Raw genomic sequence first — 23,367 nt, 5'->3', positions numbered from 1 at the left:
CCTTTGCACTCCCATTGTAGGTGACCGAAGTTGAAGCATCTGTAGCATTTTTTGACTTCTTTCATGAGCTTCACTCTGCAGCTGATCCATCCTATTTTTATGTGGCCTTCCTTAAGTATCCTGTTTGCGTTGTCTGCTGTCATTGTCACATAGGCGCGTATTTGTTCGCGAGTGTTTGGCGAGCTGGTCCTCACTGTTATTTCTTCAACTGCTTCTTCTAGTAGTCTTCTTACTGAGGACGTAACTTCTGCTGCGGTAGTTTGGGAGTCGAGGTCTCGGATCTCTATTGTGGCTTTCTGCTTCAGCTCGCTTATAGAAGCTATACCACGTAGGTTGGTTTTAAGCGCGTTTTGGAGCTCTGGTTCTGGTTTTTCTCCTTTCTTCAGTTCGAGGAGCAGGGCCCCTGATTTTGTTTTCCGTATTGCCCGGACTTCCACCTTGTCTTGATCCGCCATGACGTGTTGACATATGGCTTGAAGTACCTGGGCATAGCTGCGACCTTCCGCTGGTTTGATTAGCACTGCTTCTGGCCGTACTCTGGTTTTATTTACCCGTTTTTGCTGAAGCTTGTTAGCTTTCTGCCCGTCTTGTGTAGCCAGGGGTTTGTTCTGCGATTTTGTCTCATTCTGTCTGCTGTTTCTTTTCCCTTTAACTACATGCCACACGGTATTCCCTGGTCCTCGTCCCCTTTTCTCTGACTCCTGTTCTATTGGGCTGGGTGCAGTCCGTTTAGGAAGAGCTGTCACTGGCGTTGAAACATTTGCATTTTCGTTGCATGCTTCTAGGGATTTAGTTGCGTTTTTGCGCCTTGTATCTTTTTCTGCCTTTATCCAGTTCCGTCGCAGGCTAGCTATAATGTCATAGAGCTCGGATACCCCATTTTTCACCTCGATGCTTATGTTTTTCTGTCTTAACATTGCCATCTTCATCTTTTTGAGGGTGGCACGACACTTTAGAAGCGCCGCATCCTCTTCTGTTCTCATCTTCATGATAAACTCCTGCCTTGGGGAGCTGTGTTCACTTCGCGAGCTTTGGTCGAGAGCCGGGGTCCTGTTGTCTGTTTGCCTGTTTGCATCTACTGGTTTAGGCACAGGGGAAGCGGTTTCTTCCATGCGCATAGTTTGATTTACCCTCTCGTTTCCTATCTGAGGCGGCGAGCGCATGATTTTGCTTTGCCGTCTGAAAGCGTTCAATTCGTCGCCCGCTTGTGCTTTTTAGTGTTTCTGTAGTTCTAGTGTTTTCTTTTGTTTCGTTTTTCGTATTCATGTGTTAAGGGTCCCCGCTTCAAGCCGCTATCTCCGCTCGATCGTACAGTTGCATTTTCGGTCCCTGTAGTTGTCTATGCATTGCAGGGAGGCCACATGAGGGTTGACACGAGACCTTATGCGAATTCGTGTACAGAGCCAGGACCATAGCACTAGTCAGGATTTAAATCAACTGAGCCTGTACCGCCAACCTATTGGCGACGTAGCATCGAACGTACTCGAAGACCTGCCATGGTTTTAACGGGACGGAGGCGACTGTGACATTATCCTGAAAGCCATTTCTGCAAGATGTCACTCTTGCATACTGAGGTAACAGAATGCCACAGCCGTCAGCCCAAGTTCAACGTTTCCAAATCATTTGTCAAAATCGTGGTCATACTTCGTTGCTTTATTTGTCATCTGTGCTGTGCTCTTGGTCGGGAGCTGCTTATTTTATATTTGCAGCAAACCTACGTCTTGCAGGTACTGAGATCAGTATCCGCCATCTATGACCCCGTATGAGCTTAGCTAATGGGGATTTATTTATTTATTTTAATATTATATAATATTATTATTGTTAGGTGTTCCCTCGGGGCAGCCCCTTTGGGGTTGTGGATGCTTATTTTGAGGCGGCATCTATTCACCTCGTCACCGGAGACTTAGGATGTTTCAGGTCTTTTAAGCCGAACCCTCCTCTCCTGTCGCTCTTGGTCAGTATGCAACTATTATTACATAATTTTTATTATTGTTATTATTATTATTATTGTTATTATTATTATTATTATTGTTATTATTATTATTATTATTGTTATTATTATTATTATTATTGTTATTATTATTATTATTATTGTTATTATTATTATTATTATTGTTATTATTATTATTATTATTGTTATTATTATTATTATTATTGTTATTATTATTATTATTATTGTTATTATTATTATTATTATTATTATTATTATTATTATTGTTATTATTATTATTATTGTTATTATTATTATTATTATTATTGTTATTATTATTATTATTGTTATTATTATTATTATTATTATTATTATTATTATTATTGTTATTGTTATTATTATTATTATTATTGTTATTATTATTGTTATTATTATTATTATTATTGTTATTATAATAATAATAATTATTATTATTATTATTATTATTATTGTTATTATTATTATTATTATTGTTATTATTATTATTATTATTGTTATTTTGCTTTTATTCCGCTTTTTGCTGCGGTGCAAAGTTGCTGCGAATTTCTAAATCTATTTTTCTTCTTTTTCCTATTTGTTTTATTTTTATTTTGCAATAGAACTGCAGCAGATCCTAATAAAAGTAAGTTATCTTGCGATGACGAGATTACAACCAAGCGGTGTGAGTGCATAAAATGATGATTGACGTGTTAAGTTGAACGTTTGCGGGCAATACCCGAACCCATGAGCAAGGCTTGACGCGATTATTTGAACATCTTCGAGGGTCTTAAAATAAGCATGTTTTTTAACAAAATTTCCAAATTTCAGGAATTTGAATTTATCTTTTCAGGAAAGATGAAACTTGCGAAAGTTTTATAGATTATACTAATTTTTCGAATGAATATTAAATACATAGTATCGTCAAAAGATTTATTCAAAAGTAAATATTTAGCGCAAGTCGCATAGTAGCAGGCTAGTATGTTGTCTAAGATTCTCAAGTAATAAATTACAAATATATATAATAATATAAATATCAACAAAAGTGTCGTAATTGTGTATGTTTTGAAATTGAAGTGCAAAATATAACATTCCATTTGGCACAGAAATATATACATTTTTTTACACTCTAGCAAATTTGTTCACACCTATTCGAAATAGTGAAAAGAATTACTGATTGGCACACAGCTTTAAATAAACTTGTCATTAAAGGAAATTGATAGATTTCCGTGGTTGTGGTAGGACATTTCGGCAAAAAGAAAGTATTTTCTGTGACAATACCAAATATTATATACACTTTGGTTCGTTATCGATATATTGTTTGGTTCGTCTTTATTCGTATTCTGGACATAAAGTGGTTTTTATACATTTTACATTGAATATCCACCACAGAATCGAATAGATTAATTTGCGTTAACATAAGTAAGTTACGTTAACATAAATTTAATTATTTTCAAATGAAATATTTAGAAACATTTCAAAACTATGTTTTGTATTATAGGTACACTAGCTTTTGCCCGCGACTTCGTCCGCGTGGAATAGTGACTTCCGGCAGATTTTTGGTTCTTCCCACATAGTTCCCGTTCTTGCGGGATTTTCGGAATGGTCGAGTTCCCGCAGAATTTTCAGGATAAAACCTATGTTTTTTTTTCGAGTTCCAAACTATATCTGTACAATTTTTAAAGTAAATTTTAGTATTTTAAAGAACTTCTGCATATACTACATTTTTTGTTTTATTATCTTGTGGCAAAAGAACATATTGATTTTCGCCACAACCCGATCTTGATAACGCGACATATAACTGGCCGTGCGAAAAACAGTCTTGGCGTAAATCGATCCCCATGTGTTTGAATGTTTGCCCCTGTGATTTATTTATTGTGACTGCGAAAGATAATTTAAGCGGAAATTGTATTCTTTTAAAATTGAAAGGTAAGTCGTTGGGTATCATTGGGATGCGGGGTATGAGCACTGTTTGACCAACTGCTGGACCAGTCAAAACTATTGCAACGATGACGTTATTGCGCAGAAATTTTACTTGAAGTCGGGTCCCGTTGCATAAATTTGGTGGTTTGAGATTTCTTAGTAAAATTATTGGGGCACCTATTTTTAACTTAAGAGAATGTGGGGGAAGGCCGCTTGGGTTCAATGAGGTATTTTCCCGTCTCCTACAGAAAGTAATTTTGAAGGGAAAGTTATACTACCTCCCCCCAAAATGTGCTCTCATATTTGTCGATAATTTTAAAATATTTACAAATTTCCATAATGGAGAACTTTTAAGGCAAGCCTTCACAATGTCTGCTCTAGTTCCCCTTACTATTACCGGTAAAGTTTGGCGAAAGTCCCCAGCAAACATAACAGTAATCCCACCCATGATTTTATCACAGCTTCTAAGATCTCTAAGAGTTCTGTCTAGAGCTTCTACGTGAGCTCTATGTATCATGGTACATTCGTCCCAGATTATTAGACTGACGTCTTGTAAAATTTTCCCCAAAGGGCCGTTTTTGCGTATAGAGCACACGCTGTCTTTCTCTAAGACACAGTTAGGGGCAGTTTAAAAGTGGAATGAGCTGTGCGTCCACCTGCTAATAAGGTTGCAGCAATACCAGACGACGCTACTGCCAAGGCTAGCTTTCCTAGAGACCTTACTTTTGCTAATATAAGATTAGTGATAAACGTCTTGCCGGTCCCACCGGAAGCATCCAAAAAGAAAATTCTTCCTTCATTAAAACGAACACTTTTCATGACACAAGTATACGTTGTCACCTGGTCATTAACTAATCTTGGTTCACTTGTGTGATATACTCATTTAATTCATTTATGTTATATGGTTTTCGCAACGCTACTTCTAACGGGTCCAGAAGCGAATTATTTCTTTTTGCTGCAGGAAGCCCAAAGTCGGTTAGGGATTTATCTGAAATCTCATGAATTTTATCTTCAATTATGATTAGTCCATCATTGTATATATCATTATAATATGCTAATGTCATATCCTGATTCTCATTACGCATTCTGTTTAATATATCTTCACATAAAGCATCACGAAATTTATTCCATAACTCTAAGGGTCAGATGGTAGGCAAAATATAAGGATAGTGGTAAATAATTCTCTTAATTTTGTAGCTGGCTCGGATATGATAGCATCGGATATGGTATTTTGCCAATGTTCATCTCCCTCCAGTAAACCTAATTCCTTGCAAGCGCCTTGGTACGTTTGGAAAATAACACCATTCACGGTTCTTAGATGTTGAAATGACATTGGACCGCGAACATATTGCAATAACATTCTTAAATAAAAACATTCAGTTTGAGTTGGATGAATGTTATAAACACGGCCTAAATTTGTGTATTTTTTACACCGGGATATCCCTCAACATCTTGCCCGCGTTTTCTTCTAGAAAATGAATTTCTTTGCCAAATGTAATACTGAATAACTTCGTGATATAAAAGGGTTTTTGCAAAATCGTCGCTTTTGCAGAGATCAAAGAACGCTGTAAGTGTCGTTGATGAAGGTTGAATTGAACGATTGGGCTGGGCTTTAGAATACCGTCCCCGAATTAGGGGTTAGAATGGATATATGTATAGAGGTATTTCTCTCCCCAAAAATTAATTTTTTTTAAATCGTCCTGTTTGAACGCGAAGAATACAAATCCGTAAGCGGAGTAAAGTTTTTCAATAATTTATTTACATATACATATGTATAAAAGTATATTTAACACACTGCACATATTTTTCAAGTAACTTAGTTCGTCGAACTCCTTTCCGCATCGGAGGCCTTTGGCTGCGCTTTAACAAAAATAACCCTGGTCGGTCCAATACCCTGGTGTCAATGGTTCTTTTGTATTGAACTCCTATCAGCACGAAATATAATTATGGGCACCCGGTGTTGGACCAACCAGGGTTATTTTTTTTAAGCGCGGCCGAAGGACGCCACTGCAGAAAGGAGTTGCCACGCGAAAGAACATGTGCAAAGTGTGTACATTTTTTGGGTTTTTTTTGTAAAAGTTAATTTGTATAAAAACTTGAATTATTAAAAAAATAAACTTTCCGCTCAAGGATTTGTAATGTTTGCGTCAAAATAAGACGATTCAAAAAAAATTATAATATTCGCAGCTTACTATGTTGAGGGACCCAAACCATACATTTATCAAAAATGCAACTATTACTATAAATTTTTCGATTTCCAACCGAGTTGCTCGCATAAAACTCGTAGTATTTCGAACTGTATATAGATATTTCGTATGCAAAGAAATAAATAGTAACGAAGCGGAGTGTGTCTATGACTTATAGAATATGCTGGTCCTAAATATTAATGTATTTTATTTACAAACGTGAGTGGATACTATTATTGTTGCTATTATTATTATTGTTATTATACTCTCGCCACCTGTTGCTACAGAGTATAATAGTTTTGTTCAACTAACGGTTGTTTGTATCACCTAAAACTAATCGAGTTAGATAAAGGGTTCTATATATATAAATGATCAGGATGAAGAGACGAGTTGAAATCCGGGTGACTGTCTGTCCGTCTGTCCGTCCGTCCGTGCAAGCTGTAACTTGAGTAAAAATTGAGATATCTTCATGAAACTTGGTACACATGTTTCTTGGTACCGTAAGACGGTTGGTATTGCGGATGGGCGTAATCGGACCACTAAGCTCCGCAATAAGATACAAGACTGTTATTTGATACAAAGGATCACATTAGGGAGGGGCATCTGCAGCTAAAATCTTTTTTTAAAAAGTGGGCGTGGTCCCGCCCCTAATAAGTTTAATATGCATATCTCCTAAACCGCTAAAGCTACAATAACCAAATTCCCTGGGAGCAAATGTTTTTAGCACCTCTATTGACGGGAAAAAATTAACTTTCCGCTCAAGGGTTTGTAATTTTTGCGTCAAAATAAGACGATTAAAAAAAATTATAATTTTCGCAGCTTACTTTGTTGAGGGACCAAAACTATACATTTATCAAAAATGCAACTATTGCTATAAATTTTTTGATTTCCGACCGAGTTGCTCGGATAAAACTCGTAGTATTTCAAACTGTATATAGATATTTCGTATGCAAAGAAATTAATACAAGTAGCAACGAAGTGAAGTGTGTCTATGACTTATGGTTTATGTTGGTTCTAAATATTAATGTATTTGATTTACAATTTCGCTCGAAAAACATGAGTGGATACTATTATTTTTATTTTATTTTTTATTTTTTTTTTGGCGAGTGAGGGGGTGGAAAATGTCTTCCGCATCATCAGTGCTGTCGTCACAGCAACGGTATGTGCCACTTGCAGGTCACTAAAAACCCCCCCGCTAGGGAACCGTCGCCCACCCTGGAACCGCGTTTGCATTACTTCAGGGTGGCGTTCCATTTTCCTCATTGAGAGATTTACATCTACGCACCTGCGTCCAGGTCCCGCTTTTTGCTGCGTAGCCAAGTTTCTGCGAATTTCTGGATAATAGACCAGTTAACTTCGCTCTCCATCATGACGCTGATTAAGTTGTTTGCGCTTATTGGACCGACCAGGTCTTCTACGGCGGTACGTTTCCTTTGCCATTGCTCACATTTAAAGAATGTGTGTTCAGCGTCGTCTTCAGTCGCATCGTTGTATAGGCATGCCGGTTCTTCGACTTTTCCCATTCTGTAGAGATACTTTTTGAAGTATCCATGACCGGATAGTAGCTGCGTTATGTAGAAGTTGACTTCTCCGAATTTTCGACTTGTCCATAAGTTTAGGTCTCTTATAAGTCTGGCCGTCCATCTGCCGCGACTCTTACTCTCCCATCTTCGTTGCCATGCTGATATTGTGTCTTTCTTTATTTGGTCTAATGCGCTCTTGTTGTATTAAGACATTTTCTTTAGCTCCCACAGCTTTTTCCTTTCGTATGCCAGAAGGTCAACTGCTAAGTTGGGAGGTGATTTTCGCAGCTTTTCGTGCGACGTGCTGGATTTGTACCCAGAAAGTTAATCTGGGGTCCAGTCTTACGCCTAGGCAGTTCACCGCTTTTTGTGTCCTTAAAGTGTCCGAAATCGTTTGCATACTTAGAGGTATGTGCTTATTTGTTAGCAGTAGTAGTTCTGTTTTCTCCGTAGCGAGCTGGAGGTTGTGTGAGTCAAGCCATGTTTGTGTCCGTATCATGACCTGGTTTAGCTTTCTTCGCGCATCTTCTGTGTCTCGGGCTGTAATTACTGCTGCAATGTCGTCCGCGTAGCCAATTAGGTTCGATTCGTCTGGAATTTCGAGTTTTAGTATGGCGTCGTAGTTGATGTTTCACAAGTCTGGGCCTAAAATGGATCCTTGTGCAGCTCCTGACGTAACCGCTATCTGTCGTGATCCCTCTCTAGTTTGGTATATCAGATATCTATTGCTGAGGTAGCTCCGCACCACAGCTCTGAGGTAGTTGGGGATTTTAAAGCTTTTTTCAAGAGCGTCGATCATGTCCGCCCATCTAGCGCTGTTGAAGGCGTTTCGGACGTCTAGAGTCGCCAGCAAGACTATTCTTTTGTATTTATGGCATCTACGCTGTGCGGCTTCTACGCTTTCAATGATGCATCTTATAGCTCCTAAAGTTGACTTGCCGGGTCTAAAGCCGTGTTGTCTAGGGGAGAGTCCTCCGGCTTCGCTGATGGCCGCTTCGAGTCTGGGTTTAAGTAGACTTTCATAAAGTTTTCCCGCTGTGTCAAGCATACATAGTGGACGGTATGCTGATGGTAAGTTGGAATCACCTTTTCCCTTACTGATTAGCACCAGCTGTTGTTTTTTCCAAAGTTCAGGAGGCAGGCGTTGTACATATTCAGAAGTACTGCCGGTCGTTCTGCAGCGATTATTTTAAGAATTTCTGCTGGGATTCCATCCGGGCCAGGTGATTTATTAGTCTTGAGCTTGCCTGCTGCCAGTTGCACCTCTTCGAGTGTGAACTGGGGAATTTGCAGAAGTCTTGTTTTCTGTTTTGGATCACTAATCCTGTTTTCGTGTGTGGGGAAGAGTGCGCTTACGATATGATCCATTTTGGCAGCAGTTAAGTCAGGTGGTTTTGCTCGAACTCCGAGTTTCTTCATTACTATTTTGTACCCGAGTTCCCAGGGGTTTTTGTTAACGTCCTCGCGTAGTTCCTTCCATTTTCTCTTTTTGCTGTCATCGATGGCGTGCTTCAGCTCCTTTTTCGCCGCTTGATATTGCTCGGCTTCTTGAGATGCGGCTCCTCTTCTCCTGGATCTCGTATACGCTCTACGAAGGCGAAGGCATATGCGTCTGAGTTGGGCAATATTTTCTGTCCACCAGTGAACTGCCGCTTTACGTTTGCTGTGGGAAGCCTTGGGCATCGATTTGTGACATGCTCTTGTTATATTAAGCATTGTGTGCTCGACAACTTTTCTTGCATTTTTAGGAGAGCTGCTAGATGAGTTATGGTCGTCTATTGCGGAGATTAATTTCGAAGTGTTTAGTTTCGAGACGTTCCATTTTCGGGCTCCAGTATTTTTTCTGTACTGGTGGGCGTTTGTTCCGGTGTCCACCTCAAAAGAGATGTACTGGTGATCGCTGCCAGTGTAATCTTCTAGGACTCTCCATTTCTTTATTGAGCCAGCCATGCGTTCTGTTGATAGGGTGATGTCTGGTGTGGTTTCCTCGCAACCCGGTCTTCTAAACGTGGTTGCATTTCCCGTATTAAGCACTATTAGACCAAGCCGCGCAGCCGTTTCTAGAATGCGCTTTTCTCTCGAGTCCGTGTTTGGCATACCCCACTCTATGGCTTTTGAATTCAGGTCTCCGGCGATAATTAATTGACCTTCTATAGACCTGGCTGTATCCTCTATATTGTCGAGCTTTTCTTGAAATTCTTGTATGCTGTCGCTTGGCGTCAGGTAGCAGCTAATTACTGTGAAAAGGTCGCAACTGGCCCAGACGAAACCGTTGCTGTTCCCTTTACCTGTGATGGTGATTTTACTTCTTGGGGGTAGCCATATAGCTGCGGTTGAGCTGCTATCTTCTAACCAGGTCCCACTCTCCTTCTTTTTATATTGCTCGCTTATGATGATTAAGTCGTAACCGTTCTCCGTCGCCATTTGCGAGAGTAAAGCGTCAGCACCCTTGCATCTATGCATATTGGCCTGTAGTATATTCATTTGTTCTGATGATTCCTATATACCGTACATTTTGCGGAGCCCGGGATATGGTCGGCAGCATGAGGGGGGTTTTGTGCACTCTTTTAATTTGTGACCTGGTTGGCCGCATTTTATGCAAGTGCCTTGCCCTCTCCTGTCGGGCCCTTTGCCGTTCCAGGTCAAGTGCCCTGGTCCAAAGCAGCGGTAGCACCTTTTGGCGTTTTCTTTCAGTCGCAGCCTGCAGTTAACCCAGCCAATTTTAATACGTGTCTTTCGCATCAGTGTGTCAGCTTTATCCTGATGAAGCGTTATATACGCTCTTACCTGCTCTCTTGTGTTAGGTGCAGTTATGTTTATTGTCAAGTTTTCGATGGGGTCCTGTACCACTTCTTTTACGGCCTCTGCGACTTCGTTTTTTGTTGTGAGTGAATCGAGGTCTCTAATCTCAATAGTAGCCTTTGGTTTAAGGTCGGCCACTGTTGCGGAGTTTTGAAGGGTGTGCTTGAGTGCCTCACAGAAGTTGGCTTTTGCAGTCTGTCCCTTCTTCAGCTCTAATAGTAGCGCCCCGGCTCTTGTTTTGCGGATCCCTTTAATCTTAACATCTGCTTCTTTTAGATTTACTCTAATACGGATGTTCTTAAGGACCTCGGCGTAGCTATTGCCTTCTGTTGGCTTAATAATCACGGCCTCTGATTGTCGCTTGGCTTTATAATATGCTTTCTGACTTGCAGCTATATTCTTCCCTTGTTGCTTATCTTCTGTGGTTTTGAGTGCTTCCACCACCTTGCCACCTTCTGCGTGGGTCTTTTCGTCCTTTGCCTCCTTCTGCGTGGGTTTTTCGTCCTTTTGTGCAAAACCTTCTGGCCCTCCTTTTCATTCCGTGGTCGCACTGTTTCTCGAGGCTCGACAGGGTTTGTTGCGCGCCGCTTCGAAGTTATTGGCTGGGGGTCGTGATGCGCCTGCTTGAATGTCCCCGTCTTTTCTCGGCTTCAGCGATGAGCCAGTTTTTACGGTAACTCTTTATTACGTCAAAGAGTTCGTCTAGCTGTGCCGCTCCGTTCTTAACGTCCATGCTGACATTTTTCTGTTTGGCCATCGCCATCTTCATTATTTGCACAATGCTCTTGCACTTTTCTAAGGATTCCTCTTCTGCCTGTCTCATTTGGGTGATTTAGTGTGGTGAGTTTTGAGTGGCCCGAGGTTCTTCTATGATGGCAGCTGGGGTGCGCTTCCCTTCTCCTTGTTTTGCCGATCCTGTTTGCGTAGCCGGGGTTTTATCCAGCTGTTTTGGAGTGGGGGAAAGTATAGGGGATCTAAGAATCCTACTACTCCTACGGAAGACGGTCCCGTATTCCACGTCTTGGCCATCTTTATTTTGTTGTGGTTTTTCTTGTTGGGGTTTTTGTTGTTGTTGTGGTGTATTCATTTTGTTCTGATGGGTCTCCGCTTCAAGCCGCTATCTCCGCGCGTTGTAACAGTTGCCCTATATAAACCCCGTGGCTATCTATGCAAGCAGGGAGGCCACGCGAGGGTTGACACAAGTCCTTATGGGAGCTTATGTTCAGAGCCAGGTTCGGGCACAAATCAGGAGCTCGTCTCAACTGAAACTGTACGGCCAAGAATATATGGCGACGTGCATTGAACGTACTTGAAGACCTGCCATGATTTTAACGAGACGGAGATGAGGACAGCATTAGCCTACCAGCCATTTCGGTGAGATGTCACTCTTACCTACTGAGGTGGTAGAATGCTGCTCTCACCAGTCCTTTGTCAATCTAATCCTTTCCGGCTTTCCAGTATACCATAATCAGAATCTTACTGGCCTTGATTCTGATGGGCGCTTGCCCAGGGTTTTCATCTTCATCCGTACACATTGGGTACTGTCGCTGTATTGAACCCTCGGTGTGAGTGCAAATACAAAATGATGATTTGCGGGAAAGACCCGAACCCATGTGCAAGGCTTGACGCGATTATTTGAAAATATTTAGGGGTCTTAATATAAGCATGTTTTTAGACAAAATTTCCAAATTTCAGGAATTTGAATTTGACTTTTCAGAAAAGATGAAACTTGCGAAAGTTTTATAAACGAGGTGTTAGATTATACTAAAAGAAATATTTTTCGAATGAATATTAAATATATAGTATCGTCAAAAGATGAAGAAAAAAACTTTTGAATAAAAGTAAATATTTAGCGCAAGTCGCATATTAGTAGGCTAGTATGTTGTCTCAGATTATCAAGTAATAAATTACAAATATATACAATAATGTAAATATCAACAAAAGTGTCGTAATATGTTTTGAAATTGAAGTGCAAAATATTACATTCCATTTGGCACAGGAATATATAAATTTTTTTTACACTCTAGCAAATTTGTTCACACCTATTCGAAATAGTGAAAAGAATTACTGATTGGCACACAGCTTTAAATAAACTTGTCATTAAAGAAAATCGATAGGTTTCGGTGGTTCTGGTAGGGCATTTCGGCAAAAAGAAAGTATTTTCTGTGGCAATACTAAATATTATACACACTTTGGTTCATTATCTTTATTCGTATTCTGGACAGTTCGTTTTTAAGTGGCATTGGTTATTGGCTGTTATCAAGGAAGTAATGTTTACTGTAAAAGTGGTTTTTATACATTTTACATTGATTAATTTGCGTTAACATAAGTAAGTTTACGTAAACATAAATTTAATTATTTTTAAATGAAATATTTAGAAACATTTCGAAACTATGTTTTGTATTATAGGTACATTACCGGCCAAAGTCATCCATATATGGATTTACTATCGCTTAAATCATATTTCGGATTGAGGGTGTTAATATGTCAATCCAAATATAACGCAAAAATATTAATATAATGTGGGCGCGTGTAGATTAAAAATATGTCTACAACTTCTAAATCGAAAATGAATTGTTTTCTGTTTGATTGTGCCATGGTTAGTTTATTTTAAATTATATCCTGCAGTTGTAATTCGGTCTAGTCTGTTGGATAATATTTTGACTTTTTTTTATAAGTTCTTAATGATTTTTTTGCGTTTAAGTTCCTTCGATTATACACCAAAACTTTAAATGCCTTTCTCACAATTCCCAACACTTAGGTTGGAATTGAGCGATTGGGCTGGGCTTTAGAACCGTCCCCGAATTAGGGGTTAGAATGGATATATGTATAGAGGTATTTCTCTTTAAATTATAATTATTAAGATATTTGCATTTAAATATCAAAAAATTCGGAGTACATGTATAGTTAAGGTCCCAAAGAAGGAGGCCCCAAAAATTAATTTTTTTTAAATCGTCCTGTTTGAACGCGAAGATTACAAATCCGTAAGTGGAGTAAATTTTTTCAATAATTTATTTACATATACATATATATAAAAGTATATTTAACACACTGCACATATTTTTCAAGTAACTTAGTTCGTCGAACTCTATTCCGCCTCGGAGGCTTTTGGCCGCGCTTAAACAAAGATAACCCTGGTCGGTCCAACACCTTGGTGTCAATGGTTCTTTTGTATTGAACTCCTATCAGCACGAAAAATAATTATGGGCACCCTGTGTTGGACCGACCAGGGTTATTTTTTTTAAGCGCGGCCGAAGGACGCCAGTGCAGAAAGGAGTTGCCACTCGAAAGAACATGTGCAAAGTGTGTTAATTTTTTGGATTTTTTTGTAAAAGTTCATTTGTATAAAAAATTAAAAAAAAATTGAATTATATTATTGAAAAAATAAACTTTGCGCTCAAGGATTTGTAATCTTTGCGTCAAAATAAGACGATTCAAAAAAAATTATAATTTTCGCAGCTTACTTTGTTGAGGGAACAAAACTATACATTTATCAAAAATGCAACTATTACTATAAATTTTTCGATTTCCGACCGAGTTGCTCGGATAAAACTCGTAGTATTTCGAACTGTATATAGATATTTCGTATGCAAAGAAATGAATAGTAACGAAGCGGAGTGTGTCTATGACTTATGGTATATGTTGGTCCTAAATATTAATGTATTTGATTTACAATTTCGCTCGAAAAACGTGAGTGGATACTATTATTGCTATTATTATTATTGTTATTATTATTATTAATGTTGTTATTCCATACTTATCACTCTGTCAACATGGAACCCATTTGTTATTGTGCTATGAAATGCTTATTTAAAGCAAATATGTAAATAATTGATATAAAATAAATATGTAGAAACAATGTAGTGAAGTGTTAGTGTATAATAAGTGCATAATATAAAAGAAAAATTAACTATAAATCGAGAAATTGCAAGATAAAATTTGTAAAATTTTCAAATAAAAATGCAAATATCTCGAAAACTATAGAATTCCGCCGGCTATTCTGGATCGTGAGAGTCTCCTCTATCTAACCTATCTAACCATACCTCTTATACCCCTGACATCAGGTGATGGTATATTAAAGTCTCTTCTTATTATTATTATTGTTATTATTATTATTATTATTATTATTATTATTATTATTATTATTGTTATTTTGCTTTTATTATTTATCGATTTTTCTTCTTTTTCCTATTTGTTTTATTTTTATTTCGCAATAAAACTACAGCAGACCGTAATAATAAATATATAGTATCGTCAAAATATTTATTCAAAATAAATACTTAGCGCAAGTCGCATAGTAGCAGACTAGTATGTTGTCTAGGATTATCAAGTAATAAATTACGAATATATATAATAATGTAAATATCAACAAAAGTGTCGTAATTGTGTATGTTTTGAAATTGAAGTGCAAAATATTACATTCCATTTGACACAGGAATATATAAATTTTTTTACACTCTAGCAAATTAGTTCACACCTATTCGAAATAGTGAAAAAACAAGAGAAAACGTTATCTTCGGCTGCGCCGAAGCTATACTACCCTTCACAGGTGCATTTCTTCTAGTAACTACTATATGTATGACTACATTTGAAAACGTGACTTGCCAACGGTTTGCATCCAACGGAAAGCATTTTGCCAGTTCTTTCTAGCCAGGTTCTTTGCTATAAACAATCTTCTATTCGAATTAAAGTTAGTTATTGAGGTAAATAGATCTTTCAGACATTTACATAAATTTTAATTTTTTAAGCTGATTGATTATTGACATTAAATTATTGGAAAACAAAACAAATTATAATATTAATAGAAATTAGAAAATATATAACATATAATAATATTTATTATTCTATAATACTTTTTTATATGATATATAAATTACAATAATTACATCTATGACTTACACTTTATATTATAATACAAACTTAAATTTAATAATATTAAATCTAATATATATCTATATATATAATATATCTATTTTCTAAAGCTTAAAAATATTCCGTCATGGTCACTATATGGTGTTTCATATGTGATACATGAGGTCATTGCAGAATCCATGTTTGTCCATACCCAATCTATTGCTGTTTCCTGTTTTGTTGGCAGCATGAGGGGGGTTTTGTGCACTCTTTTAATTTGTGACCTGGTTGGCCGCATTTTATGCAAGTGCCTTGCCCTCTCCTGTCGGGCCCTTTGCCGTTCCAGGTCAAGTGCCCTGGTCCAAAGCAGCGGTAGCACCTTTTGGCGTTTTCTTTCAGTCGCAGCCTGCAGTTAACCCAGCCAATTTTAATACGTGTCTTTCGCATCAGTGTGTCAGCTTTATCCTGATGAAGCGTTATATACGCTCTTACCTGCTCTCTTGTGTTAGGTGCAGTTATGTTTATTGTCAAGTTTTCGATGGGGTCCTGTACCACTTCTTTTACGGCCTCTGCGACTTCGTTTTTTGTTGTGAGTGAATCGAGGTCTCTAATCTCAATAGTAGCCTTTGGTTTAAGGTCGGCCACTGTTGCGGAGTTTTGAAGGGTGTGCTTGAGTGCCTCACAGAAGTTGGCTTTTGCAGTCTGTCCCTTCTTCAGCTCTAATAGTAGCGCCCCGGCTCTTGTTTTGCGGATCCCTTTAATCTTAACATCTGCTTCTTTTAGATTTACTCTAATACGGATGTTCTTAAGGACCTCGGCGTAGCTATTGCCTTCTGTTGGCTTAATAATCACGGCCTCTGATTGTCGCTTGGCTTTATAATATGCTTTCTGACTTGCAGCTATATTCTTCCCTTGTTGCTTATCTTCTGTGGTTTTGAGTGCTTCCACCACCTTGCCACCTTCTGCGTGGGTCTTTTCGTCCTTTGCCTCCTTCTGCGTGGGTTTTTCGTCCTTTTGTGCAAAACCTTCTGGCCCTCCTTTTCATTCCGTGGTCGCACTGTTTCTCGAGGCTCGACAGGGTTTGTTGCGCGCCGCTTCGAAGTTATTGGCTGGGGGTCGTGATGCGCCTGCTTGAATGTCCCCGTCTTTTCTCGGCTTCAGCGATGAGCCAGTTTTTACGGTAACTCTTTATTACGTCAAAGAGTTCGTCTAGCTGTGCCGCTCCGTTCTTAACGTCCATGCTGACATTTTTCTGTTTGGCCATCGCCATCTTCATTATTTGCACAATGCTCTTGCACTTTTCTAAGGATTCCTCTTCTGCCTGTCTCATTTGGGTGATTTAGTGTGGTGAGTTTTGAGTGGCCCGAGGTTCTTCTATGATGGCAGCTGGGGTGCGCTTCCCTTCTCCTTGTTTTGCCGATCCTGTTTGCGTAGCCGGGGTTTTATCCAGCTGTTTTGGAGTGGGGGAAAGTATAGGGGATCTAAGAATCCTACTACTCCTACGGAAGACGGTCCCGTATTCCACGTCTTGGCCATCTTTATTTTGTTGTGGTTTTTCTTGTTGGGGTTTTTGTTGTTGTTGTGGTGTATTCATTTTGTTCTGATGGGTCTCCGCTTCAAGCCGCTATCTCCGCGCGTTGTAACAGTTGCCCTATATAAACCCCGTGGCTATCTATGCAAGCAGGGAGGCCACGCGAGGGTTGACACAAGTCCTTATGGGAGCTTATGTTCAGAGCCAGGTTCGGGCACAAATCAGGTGGTAGAATGCTACTGAGGTGGTAGAATGCTGCTCTCACCAGTCCTTTGTCAATCTAATCCTTTCCGGCTTTCCAGTATACCATAATCAGAATCTTACTGGCCTTGATTCTGATGGGCGCTTGCCCAGGGTTTTCATCTTCATCCGTACACATTGGGTACTGTCGCTGTATTGAACCCTCGGTGTGAGTGCAAATACAAAATGATGATTTGCGGGAAAGACCCGAACCCATGTGCAAGGCTTGACGCGATTATTTGAAAATATTTAGGGGTCTTAATATAAGCATGTTTTTAGACAAAATTTCCAAATTTCAGGAATTTGAATTTGACTTTTCAGAAAAGATGAAACTTGCGAAAGTTTTATAAACGAGGTGTTAGATTATACTAAAAGAAATATTTTTCGAATGAATATTAAATATATAGTATCGTCAAAAGATGAAGAAAAAAACTTTTGAATAAAAGTAAATATTTAGCGCAAGTCGCATATTAGTAGGCTAGTATGTTGTCTCAGATTATCAAGTAATAAATTACAAATATATACAATAATGTAAATATCAACAAAAGTGTCGTAATATGTTTTGAAATTGAAGTGCAAAATATTACATTCCATTTGGCACAGGAATATATAAATTTTTTTTACACTCTAGCAAATTTGTTCACACCTATTCGAAATAGTGAAAAGAATTACTGATTGGCACACAGCTTTAAATAAACTTGTCATTAAAGAAAATCGATAGGTTTCGGTGGTTCTGGTAGGGCATTTCGGCAAAAAGAAAGTATTTTCTGTGGCAATACTAAATATTATACACACTTTGGTTCATTATCTTTATTCGTATTCTGGACAGTTCGTTTTTAAGTGGCATTGGTTATTGGCTGTTATCAAGGAAGTAATGTTTACTGTAAAAGTGGTTTTTATACATTTTACATTGATTAATTTGCGTTAACATAAGTAAGTTTACGTAAACATAAATTTAATTATTTTTAAATGAAATATTTAGAAACATTTCGAAACTATGTTTTGTATTATAGGTACATTACCGGCCAAAGTCATCCATATATGGATTTACTATCGCTTAAATCATATTTCGGATTGAGGGTGTTAATATGTCAATCCAAATATAACGCAAAAATATTAATATAATGTGGGCGCGTGTAGATTAAAAATATGTCTACAACTTCTAAATCGAAAATGAATTGTTTTCTGTTTGATTGTGCCATGGTTAGTTTATTTTAAATTATATCCTGCAGTTGTAATTCGGTCTAGTCTGTTGGATAATATTTTGACTTTTTTTTATAAGTTCTTAATGATTTTTTTGCGTTTAAGTTCCTTCGATTATACACCAAAACTTTAAATGCCTTTCTCACAATTCCCAACACTTAGGTTGGAATTGAGCGATTGGGCTGGGCTTTAGAACCGTCCCCGAATTAGGGGTTAGAATGGATATATGTATAGAGGTATTTCTCTTTAAATTATAATTATTAAGATATTTGCATTTAAATATCAAAAAATTCGGAGTACATGTATAGTTAAGGTCCCAAAGAAGGAGGCCCCAAAAATTAATTTTTTTTAAATCGTCCTGTTTGAACGCGAAGATTACAAATCCGTAAGTGGAGTAAATTTTTTCAATAATTTATTTACATATACATATATATAAAAGTATATTTAACACACTGCACATATTTTTCAAGTAACTTAGTTCGTCGAACTCTATTCCGCCTCGGAGGCTTTTGGCCGCGCTTAAACAAAGATAACCCTGGTCGGTCCAACACCTTGGTGTCAATGGTTCTTTTGTATTGAACTCCTATCAGCACGAAAAATAATTATGGGCACCCTGTGTTGGACCGACCAGGGTTATTTTTTTTAAGCGCGGCCGAAGGACGCCAGTGCAGAAAGGAGTTGCCACTCGAAAGAACATGTGCAAAGTGTGTTAATTTTTTGGATTTTTTTGTAAAAGTTCATTTGTATAAAAAATTAAAAAAAAATGGAATTATATTATTGAAAAAATAAACTTTGCGCTCAAGGATTTGTAATCTTTGCGTCAAAATAAGACGATTCAAAAAAAATTATAATTTTCGCAGCTTACTTTGTTGAGGGAACAAAACTATACATTTATCAAAAATGCAACTATTACTATAAATTTTTCGATTTCCGACCGAGTTGCTCGGATAAAACTCGTAGTATTTCGAACTGTATATAGATATTTCGTATGCAAAGAAATGAATAGTAACGAAGCGGAGTGTGTCTATGACTTATGGTATATGTTGGTCCTAAATATTAATGTATTTGATTTACAATTTCGCTCGAAAAACGTGAGTGGATACTATTATTGCTATTATTATTATTGTTATTATTATTATTAATGTTGTTATTCCATACTTATCACTCTGTCAACATGGAACCCATTTGTTATTGTGCTATGAAATGCTTATTTAAAGCAAATATGTAAATAATTGATATAAAATAAATATGTAGAAACAATGTAGTGAAGTGTTAGTGTATAATAAGTGCATAATATAAAAGAAAAATTAACTATAAATCGAGAAATTGCAAGATAAAATTTGTAAAATTTTCAAATAAAAATGCAAATATCTCGAAAACTATAGAATTCCGCCGGCTATTCTGGATCGTGAGAGTCTCCTCTATCTAACCTATCTAACCATACCTCTTATACCCCTGACATCAGGTGATGGTATATTAAAGTCTCTTCTTATTATTATTATTGTTATTATTATTATTATTATTATTATTATTATTATTATTATTATTATTGTTATTTTGCTTTTATTATTTATCGATTTTTCTTCTTTTTCCTATTTGTTTTATTTTTATTTCGCAATAAAACTACAGCAGACCGTAATAATAAATATATAGTATCGTCAAAATATTTATTCAAAATAAATACTTAGCGCAAGTCGCATAGTAGCAGACTAGTATGTTGTCTAGGATTATCAAGTAATAAATTACGAATATATATAATAATGTAAATATCAACAAAAGTGTCGTAATTGTGTATGTTTTGAAATTGAAGTGCAAAATATTACATTCCATTTGACACAGGAATATATAAATTTTTTTACACTCTAGCAAATTAGTTCACACCTATTCGAAATAGTGAAAAAACAAGAGAAAACGTTATCTTCGGCTGCGCCGAAGCTATACTACCCTTCACAGGTGCATTTCTTCTAGTAACTACTATATGTATGACTACATTTGAAAACGTGACTTGCCAACGGTTTGCATCCAACGGAAAGCATTTTGCCAGTTCTTTCTAGCCAGATTCTTTGCTATAAACAATCTTCTATTCGAATTAAAGTTAGTTATTGAGGTAAATAGATCTTTCAGACATTTACATAAATTTTAATTTTTTAAGCTGATTGATTATTGACATTAAATTAATGGAAAACAAAACAAATTATAATATTAATAGAAATTAGAAAATATATAACATATAATAATATTTATTATTCTATAATACTTTTTTATATGATATATAAATTACAATAATTACATCTATGACTTACACTTTATATTATAATACAAACTTAAATTTAATAATATTAAATCTAATATATATCTATATATATAATATATCTATTTTCTAAAGCTTAAAAATATTCCGTCATGGTCACTATATGGTGTTTCATATGTGATACATGAGGTCATTGCAGAATCCATGTTTGTCCATACCCAATCTATTGCTGTTTCCTGTTTTGTTGGCAGCATGAGGGGGGTTTTGTGCACTCTTTTAATTTGTGACCTGGTTGGCCGCATTTTATGCAAGTGCCTTGCCCTCTCCTGTCGGGCCCTTTGCCGTTCCAGGTCAAGTGCCCTGGTCCAAAGCAGCGGTAGCACCTTTTGGCGTTTTCTTTCAGTCGCAGCCTGCAGTTAACCCAGCCAATTTTAATACGTGTCTTTCACATCAGTGTGTCAGCTTTATCCTGATGAAGCGTTATATACGCTCTTACCTGCTCTCTTGTGTTAGGTGCAGTTATGTTTATTGTCAAGTTTTCGATGGGGTCCTGTACCACTTCTTTTACGGCCTCTGCGACTTCGTTTTTTGTTGTGAGTGAATCGAGGTCTCTAATCTCAATAGTAGCCTTTGGTTTAAGGTCGGCCACTGTTGCGGAGTTTTGAAGGGTGTGCTTGAGTGCCTCACAGAAGTTGGCTTTTGCAGTCTGTCCCTTCTTCAGCTCTAATAGTAGCGCCCCGGCTCTTGTTTTGCGGATCCCTTTAATCTTAACATCTGCTTCTTTTAGATTTACTCTAATACGGATGTTCTTAAGGACCTCGGCGTAGCTATTGCCTTCTGTTGGCTTAATAATCACGGCCTCTGATTGTCGCTTGGCTTTATAATATGCTTTCTGACTTGCAGCTATATTCTTCCCTTGTTGCTTATCTTCTGTGGTTTTGAGTGCTTCCACCACCTTGCCACCTTCTGCGTGGGTCTTTTCGTCCTTTGCCTCCTTCTGCGTGGGTTTTTCGTCCTTTTGTGCAAAACCTTCTTGGCTGGGGGTCGTGATGCGCCTGCTTGAATGTCCCCGTCTTTTCTCGGCTTCAGCGATGAGCCAGTTTTTACGGTAACTCTTTATTACGTCAAAGAGTTCGTCTAGCTGTGCCGCTCCGTTCTTAACGTCCATGCTGACATTTTTCTGTTTGGCCATCGCCATCTTCATTATTTGCACAATGCTCTTGCACTTTTCTAAGGATTCCTCTTCTGCTTGTCTCATTTGGGTGATTTAGTGTGGTGAGTTTTGAGTGGCCCGAGGTTCTTCTATGATGGCAGCTGGGGTGCGCTTCCCTTCTCCTTGTTTTGCCGATCCTGTTTGCGTAGCCGGGGTTTTATCCAGCTGTTTTGGAGTGGGGGAAAGTATAGGGGATCTAAGAATCCTACTACTCCTACGGAAGACGGTCCCGTATTCCACGTCTTGGCCATCTTTATTTTGTTGTGGTTTTTCTTGTTGGGGTTTTTGTTGTTGTTGTGGTGTATTCATTTTGTTCTGATGGGTCTCCGCTTCAAGCCGCTATCTCCGCGCGTTGTAACAGTTGCCCTATATAAACCCCGTGGCTATCTATGCAAGCAGGGAGGCCACGCGAGGGTTGACACAAGTCCTTATGGGAGCTTATGTTCAGAGCCAGGTTCGGGCACAAATCAGGAGCTCGTCTCAACTGAAACTGTACGGCCAAGAATATATGGCGACGTGCATTGAACGTACTTGAAGACCTGCCATGATTTTAACGAGACGGAGATGAGGACAGCATTAGCCTACCAGCCATTTCGGTGAGATGTCACTCTTACCTACTGAGGTGGTAGAATGCTGCTCTCACCAGTCCTTTGTCAATCTAATCCTTTCCGGCTTTCCAGTATACCATAATCAGAATCTTACTGGCCTTGATTCTGATGGGCGCTTGCCCAGGGTTTTCATCTTCATCCGTACACATTGGGTACTGTCGCTGTATTGAACCCTCGGTGTGAGTGCAAATACAAAATGATGATTTGCGGGAAAGACCCGAACCCATGTGCAAGGCTTGACGCGATTATTTGAAAATATTTAGGGGTCTTAATATAAGCATGTTTTTAGACAAAATTTCCAAATTTCAGGAATTTGAATTTGACTTTTCAGAAAAGATGAAACTTGCGAAAGTTTTATAAACGAGGTGTTAGATTATACTAAAAGAAATATTTTTCGAATGAATATTAAATATATAGTATCGTCAAAAGATGAAGAAAAAAACTTTTGAATAAAAGTAAATATTTAGCGCAAGTCGCATATTAGTAGGCTAGTATGTTGTCTCAGATTATCAAGTAATAAATTACAAATATATACAATAATGTAAATATCAACAAAAGTGTCGTAATATGTTTTGAAATTGAAGTGCAAAATATTACATTCCATTTGGCACAGGAATATATAAATTTTTTTTACACTCTAGCAAATTTGTTCACACCTATTCGAAATAGTGAAAAGAATTACTGATTGGCACACAGCTTTACATAAACTTGTCATTAAAGAAAATCGATAGGTTTCGGTGGTTCTGGTAGGGCATTTCGGCAAAAAGAAAGTATTTTCTGTGGCAATACTAAATATTATACACACTTTGGTTCATTATCTTTATTCGTATTCTGGACAGTTCGTTTTTAAGTGGCATTGGTTATTGGCTGTTATCAAGGAAGTAATGTTTACTGTAAAAGTGGTTTTTATACATTTTACATTGATTAATTTGCGTTAACATAAGTAAGTTTACGTAAACATAAATTTAATTATTTTTAAATGAAATATTTAGAAACATTTCGAAACTATGTTTTGTATTATAGGTACATTACCGGCCAAAGTCATCCATATATGGATTTACTATCGCTTAAATCATATTTCGGATTGAGGG

General features: G+C 37.6%; 1 protein-coding gene across 12 annotated transcripts in view; it reads left to right on the top strand.

Moving 5' to 3' along the window:
* Positions 1-23,367, top strand: part of LOC106623764 (RNA-binding protein MEX3B) — a 680,038-nt gene that overhangs the window by 42,146 nt on the left and 614,525 nt on the right. For 6 of the 12 annotated variants that reach the window (XR_011397409.1, XR_011397403.1, XR_011397407.1 and 3 more), the window contains one exon: positions 2,569-2,990. The exons of 5 other annotated variants lie outside the window; for them this stretch is intronic. The gene's annotated coding sequence lies outside the window, so the exon portion shown is untranslated. Of the gene's footprint in view, positions 1-1,825; positions 1,955-2,568; positions 2,991-23,367 lie in introns of those variants that run through there. One more of the 12 variants, XR_011397406.1, reaches the window with a different exon arrangement.

The sequence above is a fragment of the Bactrocera oleae genome, chromosome X (assembly GCF_042242935.1).
Source record: "Bactrocera oleae isolate idBacOlea1 chromosome X, idBacOlea1, whole genome shotgun sequence".
Classification (NCBI taxonomy): Eukaryota; Metazoa; Arthropoda; class Insecta; order Diptera; family Tephritidae; genus Bactrocera; species Bactrocera oleae.
The sequence above is the reverse complement of the archived record's forward strand: the minus strand, read 5'-3'. Positions and strand labels throughout refer to the sequence as shown.